At 45.3% G+C, this 6752-nt stretch overlaps 1 pseudogene; it reads left to right on the forward strand.

Annotated features, from left to right (window-relative positions):
• Window positions 1–2862: 2862 nt before the first annotated feature.
• LOC102491017 (protein/nucleic acid deglycase DJ-1 pseudogene) lies at window positions 2863–3442 on the forward strand (annotated as a pseudogene).
• The last annotated feature ends 3310 nt before the right edge of the window (window positions 3443–6752 follow it).

Below are 6752 nucleotides of genomic sequence, written 5' to 3' on the forward strand. Positions count from 1 at the left end.
CTCACTTAAAGGAAAGGTAAGGTTTTCATTTCAATATGTAAGATGTTTTGTAGAATGAAAACTGCTAGGTGCAGCTCAAAGACCCCAAGCGGAATGGCTCCAGAAACCTGAAGATAAATTTGATTATCTAAGACTTCACCAATGAAGAATGCCCACAAGATGATTATGTCCTCTTGAACCAATCACTAAACTGATCATGCGCTTTGGGCCTTTGCCCTTCAAAACTCATATGGGGAACATCTCGGGGAGACCGTGTCTTTTCAGCATGAGCTGCCTGGTCTCCTTGCTTTGCGCTTTGCAATAAAGCTGTACTTTCCTTCATCACACCATGTGCCCATGGCTTGGTTTTATAGCGCTTGTGAGAGTGAACCCTATTTGAGTTTGGTAACAGTCTTACCCCTTACCCCTTACTCTGGGCCACTACAATGTAAACGAATCTTGTATTCCAAGTGCCTTAGAAACTAACACTTTACTAGGACAAGCAGGTGGTGTGGTGGTTGAAGTGCTGGACGCTCCCACATGGCCAACCACGGTTTGAGCCCTGGACCTGGTGGCTTGCTTTTTCACTTTCTTTCTCTCTCTCTCTCTCTGGTCAAATTAAAAGATAAATGAAAAAAGATACACTTTACTTTCAGTTTTGCCATTTAGTTTTCAGTTTGGGAAATTATTATTTTTTTCTTTAACAGAAAGGGAAACTGAGGACCTGTCCTCTTGCCAAGTTCCTGTTCAGTTTGAATATGAGACGCCAAAACAACCCTGAAATCAAAGGAGTGGGGACCAGCAAGTGGTGTAAGGGTTACGTCACTGGACTCCCATGTAGTCAACTACAGTTCAAATCCCAGACCTGGTGGCTTAAAACTCACGCTGGGTGCATGTGCGTAAGTGCCCAAAACCCCAAGAGGAGAACGGAGAAGTGACTGCGGTGTGGCCATCCCCTCTGGGAGGTGATTTCTCGCTTTCTATCTCTGTCTCTATTGGTGTCTCTGACAAGCATATGTGCCCTATAGCAAAAATGTCTCTTAAAGAAAAAATTGAAGGAGGGAATGGAGCAGAAATTAGGGAAGAAACTGACCACACTTCTTTCCTCCACCAAAGCCTTAAAACCTGAAACACACTTGAATTTGAAGAGGAGATAACTTGAATTCTCAAGAGCTTGAAATATAGAATTTCAGCTGGACTGACCATTTTATTACCTGAAGGTTACAGTAAATACTGAGGAATATACTTAAGGTTTTGTCTGGGAAAGACAAGAACCAAGAACAGACAAGAACCTTTCTAGAGGAAGGGTTTAAGTATACAGGGATGTGAAGAAATAAAGTAGTTGGGCCAGCCTGTGGAAGCTGGATCCCACATGGCCAACTATGCAGTTTGAGTCTTGGACCCGGTGCTTGAAAATGACTCTGGGCACACGTGTGTGTGTGTGTGTGTGTGTGTGCACGCGCGTGTGCCCGAAGTCCCAAGAAAAGAATGGAGTCGAAGGGATTGGATGAGGCCTTTTCCTCCAGAGAGGGTGATTCTTCACTCCTACCTCCCACCTCTGTCTCTTTCTAGCCTGCCCACATGCCCTACAGCAGAACCAAAAACAAAAGCAGTTAGGTTGACTAAATTTATAGTGACTAAAGTTATCTTAGAGAATCAAAAACACCCTTAAGACTGTAGATCACCCTCAGGGGTCTACCACCCAGCTGCTGGGTGGGTCTTTGGAGGTCATCCATTCCCACTTCTTCCTCAGGACTTCTCAGTTCATAACTTCCCCTCCCTCTCCCTTTCTTCACTTCAGGGGAATTCCGGGGCTGAAGAGAACTTGCTCTCTTTACCAGATTTTCTTTTAGAAATGCTAATGAATTGAAATCACTGAATCTGATTATCTCATGAAACCAAATCTTGATGGAATTTTGGCTGTTCTAAAAACTCCCCACTCACTCATTATCATAAAGGACTGTTCTTAACCATTCCTTGGTGATGATTTTGTTTTCAGAGTATTATCTCTACATTTGGGGACTTTTCTGTAGAAAATTCCAGAACCTTGCTGATTGGCCCTATTACAAATTTACAGTCTCCAGTATCAGTTCCTCATGAATCTATGGACTTTTCTTGAGTCACTCTCCCATTTCTCTCAGTACTAATCCTCAATCTTGGCCCCTTTCTTCAAACCTTCTGGCCAATAGATCATTCCAGCTGAAAATCTCTGTTCTGGAACCAGTGGGTGGCATGTCGATTGGGACGTTGGACTCCCACATGACTGACTACAGTTCTAGTCCCCGACCTGGTGGCTTGCTTTCTCACTTTCCTTTTCTGTCTTTCTCTGGTCAAGTTAAGAAATGATGGTAATAAATAAAATTAAATACACCATTCTTTAAAAGAAAAAGAAAGAAAAATCAATGCCTACCCCACTGAGGTAATCTTCCCATTTTCATGCTTTCCCACTACCCCACTAAGGTAATCTTCCCATTTTCATGCTTTCCCACTAGCCACAACTTTCTGTCAGCATGTATCTTTTCACCCTGTAAAGGAGACGGTGCTGAATAAAAAGTGTAATGTGGGACCAGCAGATAGTGTAATGGTTACGTCACTGGACTCACATGTAGTTAACCATAGTTCGAGTCCCAGAACTGGCCACTTAATACTCACACCAGGCACGTATGTGTGCATACCCAAGCTCCCGAGAGGAGAATGGAGGAGAGTGGCCACCCCTAGGGGGGTTGATTTCTCACTTTCTCTATTTCTGTCTGACTGGGGAGCGCATATACCCTGTACCAAAAATTTCTCTCTCAAAACAAACAAACAAACAGGAGCTGAGGGCCCCTGCGGGTGCTGCGCATGCATACCCGTGTAGTCTGGTGTAGGTCTTAAAAAAAAAAAAACCATAAAAATGGCTTCAAAAAGAGCTTTGGTCATCCTGGCTAAAGGAGCAGAGGAAATGGAGACGGTCATCCCTGTAGACATCATGAGGCGAGCTGGGATTAAGGTCACTGTTGTTGGCCTGGCTGGAAAAGACCCAGTGCAGGGTAGTCGTGATGTTGTCATTTGTCCTGATGCCAGTCTCAAAGACGCAAAAAGAGAGGGACCATATGACGTGGTGGTTCTACCAGGAGGTAATCTGGGTGCACAGAATTTATCTGAGTCTGCTGCCATGAAAGAGATCCTGAAGGAGCAGGAAAAGCAGAAGGGCCTCATAGCCGCCATCTGTGCAGGTTCTACCGCCCTGTTGGCTCATGAAATAGGCTTTGGAAGCAAAGTTACAACACACCCACTTGCTAAAGACAAAACGATGAATGGAAGTCATTACACCTACCCTGAGAATCGTGTGGAAAAGGATGGTCTGATTCTTACAAGCCGTCGCCCTGGGATCAGCTTCGAATTTGCTCTCGCGATTGTTGAGGCACTGAGCGGCAAGGAAGTGGCCGACCAGGTGAAGGCTTCACTTGTTCTTAAAGATTAGAGCAGGAGAATGTGCCCATGAGTTAGAGGAACAGACCGTTTGTGATCCATTCTCACTGCATTCACATTCAACACGTGGCTGGCTAATGTGCCCCTGCGTCATCATTGCTGCTTGTGTAGTTGTGAAGTCTCAACTGCACACGGATCGCTCGGTCTTCGAGTTGTGTCTGTACATTTCTGAACCTTGTTTGCAGAATAAACAGGGCATTTAGCAAAAAACAAACAACACACATACACACACGAAAAATAGTCTAGTGCTTGGGCCAGCTGGTGGTGGCAATCCCACATGGCTGACAGCATGGTTCAAGTCCCAGATCTGGAGGCCCAATAAAACACCCCAGGCACGCGTACATGAGTACTCAAAATCCAAGAAGAATAACGGAGAAGAGATTGTGATGTGGCTATCTCCCAAGGGGTGATTTCTCATTTTCTCTTTCTCCAGTGAGCACTGTGCCTTATAGCAAAACTAAATTTTAAGAAGTCTAATGCCAACCGTGGGATCCCAGTTCAGTGAAGTCTGGCCTATCGAAAATGAGGGAGGTTTAGGGAGGGGAAATGGCATAAAAGTGTGGACTGAATTCTATTTTTTCCTATTCTAAGTCCTGGAAGAGACATGCCCACAAACATTAACAGATCACTGATAGTGGGATGCCACATCCTGTCCAAGGCACAGTATTTTTATGATGCATAGAAGCCTTATCTCTTAGAGTAAAGTACACCTTTTTTTTTTTTTTGCTATAGGGCACATGCCTTGCTAGAAAGACAGAGAGAGACAGAGAGACAGAAAGCGAAAAATCGCCCCCCTTCTCTTCCATTCTCCTCTCGGGATCTTGGGCACACACGCACACATGCCTGGTGTGAGTTTAAACCACCGGGTCCGGGTCTCGAAACACGGTCGGCTACATGGGAGTCCAGCGACATAGTCATTACGCTAACTGCTGGTCCTGAGTAAAGTATACCTTCTTTGGCTGATTTCTTTCAGGAAGAGACTTGTGTTTTTTCTTAACCAATGACTAATCTAGGAATTTCAAACTCACCTGTAACCTGTAAGTCTTCTACTTCCAGACGTCCTACTATTTTGGGCCAGGTCAATCTAAAGGACTCTTTATGCTGATTGACAACGCCATTGCTCTCAGAACAAAATAAGGGGGGGGCTGCTGGCAGGTGGTGTGGTGATTAAAGGTGCTGGACTCTTACGTGGCCAAACACTGGTCGAGTCCCAGACCTGGCCGCTTGCTCTTGCTATCTCTCTCGTTCTGTCTCTCTCTGGTCAAAATTGAAAAATAATGATAATTGGGGACCAGCACTTGACGCAATAGCTATGTTGCTGGACTCCCATGTAGTCGACTATGGTTCAACTCCTAGACCCGGTGGCTTAAGCTCATGCTGGGTGCATTTGTGTGCGTGCCCAAGATCCTGGAGAGGAGAAAGGAGGAGAAGGGATTGTGACATGACCATCCTCCCCCGTGGGGGATTTCTCACTTTCTATCTCTCTGTCTCTCTCTTTCTGGCAAGTGCACGTGCCCTATAGCAAAAACCTCTCCTAAATAGTTAAAAAATAAAAACTAAATAAAAAGAACCACTGTATCACAGCACCTCAATCACAGCACCTCAAGAAACACCCTTGTCAGGACCAGGAGGTGGCATAATGGTTTCGTTGCTAGACTCTCACGTAGTCGACTGCAGTTCAAGTCCTGAACCTGGCAGCTTAAAATTCACGCCGGATGTGTGTGCTTATGGGGTAAGAAATAGGGATCTTAAAAATATAGTCAGGGTATAGGCCCAAAATGGAATCACAAAATGGCTAAGGGTTTTTTTTTTTTTAATTTTATTCATTGTCATTGTTTTATTTATTTATTTATTTATTTATTTATTTTGAAATTGACCAGAGAGATAGAGAGAAGGAAAGTGAGAAAACAAGCTGCCAGCTTTGGGACTTGACCCGCAGCCAGCCATGTGGGAGCCCAGCTGCCTTAACCACCACGCCACTTGCCACCCCAAAATGGCTAAGTTTTGAGATGGAGGCAGTCATGGCTCAGTGACTGACCTAGGCAGCAAGATGTAGACCTAAAACAAAGGCTTTTTCCATACCCCACCACATTCCAGGAAGAAGATAAAATAATGGTTTTCATGGCCAAAGCTTCTGGACAAAGAATCTCCTGACCTGGGTAACCACTCCAAAATTAGGAAGATAACTGGGCCTATTCAGCATGCACTTCTCCCTACCAGGAGGGGAATGCATGCACAAGTCCCACCTAGAACAAGTTCAGACAAATCCCTTCCTGACCCAAATAAAAACCCCTGGCCACGGTTCTTCCTTGGCAGCCCATTTTCTGGGACCCTTCCCTTCTAGGGAGCTGTCTTCCCTTCCCTCTCCTTTAGCAAACTCTTGCTTTGTTAATAAATTCCCCATTTTGCTAGTGAACACCTTGCTTTGCTATACCTACTGTCCGTGTTCGCGACTCTAATTCTTCTTGAGAGTGGGACAAAAACTCATGTCTCACTGTGAGTGTGGATCCAGTCACCCCTTGTTACCGAACTCAAATCGGGTTCACTTGCCCAAGCGCTATAAACCCAAGCCATAGGCACATGGTGTGATGAAGGAAAGCACAGCTTTATTGCAAAGCGCAAAGCAGGGAGAGCCAGCAGCTCATGCTGAAAAGACCCAGTCTCCCCGAGATGTTCTCCAGATGCATTTTTAAGGGCAAAAATTGGAGGCAGAGGTCCTGGGCGCATGATCAGTTCAGTGATTGGTTCAAGAGGTCGTGATCATCTCGTGGGCATTCTTGATTGGTGAGGCCTTAGATAATCAAATTCCTCTTCAGGCGTCTGGAACCATTCAGCCTGGAGTCTTTGTGCTCACAACCAGCAGTTTCCAGCTTATAAAACATCTTACATATTGAAATGAAAACCTTCTTTTCTTTTTTTTCTTAATTTTTTTTTTTGAGAGCTTTTAGCTATAGGGCATGTGCGCTCGCCAGACAGACAGAGAGAGACATATGTCGCTGGACTCCCACATAGTCGACCGCGGTTCGCGTCCCAGACCCGGTGGCTTAGAACTCACGCCAGGCACCTGCTCGTGCGTGCCCAAGATCCCTAGAGGAGAATGGAGGAGAAGGGATTGCGGCGTGACCATCCACCCTGCGGGGTGATTTCTCGCTTTCTGTCTCTGTCTCTGTCTGGCGAGCGCACGCGCCCTATAGCGAAAACCTCTCCAAAAAAAAGAAAAAGAGAGTTTTAGAGGTCAAATGGCCCTCACTCATGGTCCATGTTGGTCATTATCATAACCAAAGTCTGAAGACTTACTCCTT

This window comes from Tupaia chinensis, unplaced genomic scaffold (genome assembly GCF_000334495.1).
Source record: "Tupaia chinensis unplaced genomic scaffold, TupChi_1.0 Scaffold000251_1, whole genome shotgun sequence".
NCBI lineage: Eukaryota > Metazoa > Chordata > Mammalia > Scandentia > Tupaiidae > Tupaia > Tupaia belangeri.